This window comes from Thunnus albacares, chromosome 5 (assembly GCF_914725855.1).
Source record: "Thunnus albacares chromosome 5, fThuAlb1.1, whole genome shotgun sequence".
NCBI classification, from domain to species: domain Eukaryota; kingdom Metazoa; phylum Chordata; class Actinopteri; order Scombriformes; family Scombridae; genus Thunnus; species Thunnus albacares.
The window spans coordinates 5,029,451-5,030,882 of NC_058110.1; positions in this window are offsets into that span (position 1 = coordinate 5,029,451).

A 1,432-nucleotide genomic window follows, 5' to 3' on the forward strand; every position below is an offset into this window, starting at 1 on the left:
TTTCAATTTCTATATTAAAATGTCTCCCATTGTTTTATGTGACTTGGCACATTGCTCCTTGCTCTCCAATGTCAACGGGCTGATAAATAAATTGATGGACAGTAAAGGGCAGTGTTATCATATGCCACAATAGACCAGTGTGTTCAGCAGCAGCTCGATCATCTCTCATTCCAGACCTTGTTAAGACTGTGCTTTCTCAAAAAGAATTCAGTGCAAAACTGACCTGCTTAATGTCTTTCTTGTAAGTCATGTGATATGTCATCTGTTATGACCTTTTGACTTTGGAAAGATATTTCAATATTCAGATCGGGAGTTGCAACTGTGCAGGTCAAACTGTAGATGTTGAGTTGTAGGATAATTTTGTTAAACTAGGAAATTAGACATATTAAAAAGTTCTTTATGGCATCAAAAATGATTCTGCTTGTAGCTTTTTCCGATAAGTGTAGTCCTTTTGCTTTGACTTGCAGCTCACATGTCTTCATCATAACCCATGTAGGTGTGTCCTCTCAGAGGCATTTTAGAGAAACAGCAGTGTGTTTCCATAATGTGTCCATAGTTCATAGGTTGAGGTATGATGTCTTGATGGATAGCCTCTGCCCTTTTTTTTGTTTTTCTTCTCTTTTCTCACTTGAAACATTGAGAAGATGTAATGCCACTGACTTTTCAATAATCCCACAGATTTAACAGGTTGTAAACACACCAAGGTTTAATCAAAACCAATGTCGGTTTATTTATTTATTTGCAAATTTATTTGTAACGTGTATGTTCTGCTTGATTTCTCCATTTCTGCAGCAGCGCTTCCTGACAAGCACTGTTTCATCCCAGTTGTAATTGCATACACACACTCCTGTCCTATAATTACTCACCTGCTCATCACACCCATAACATGAAAAACAGAAAATGACCACATCCACCATTTCCAGCAGCGTGTGTCATCTTCATTGCGTCCCCCCCATCCCTCCTCCTCCTCAGCCTCTGAAAAGCCTTCTCTCCCATTCGTTAAGCATAGCGTCTCCTCTCCGCTCAGCCTCAGCCTGCCATTTATCACGGTGGACCAAGGCAAATGGAGCTTTCAGCTGAGTGGTGATAAGGAATCGCAGCCACATTAAAACATCTGTCACACCTCCAGAGCTGTGCACAGCGGGCGATACAGTGGCTGGAAGAGGAGGAGGAGAGGAGGATTAAAGAGAGGAGGAAAAGAGGGTGTGTGGAACCGGACAGATCCATTTGGGCGCGCTCAAATTTATCCTTGATCTCCACTTTTTCCCCCTTTTTAAAAATCATTTCCCCACTTTCTCCTTTCGTCTTCTTCTGTCCTCAGTCAAATTCCATCCACAAGCTTCCTTCTTCTCAACCACCATCAAATTGTATGTTTTACTACCCCCCCCAATAAGACCACACTTCAAAGCAAAGACCACTTCAGCAGTTTATA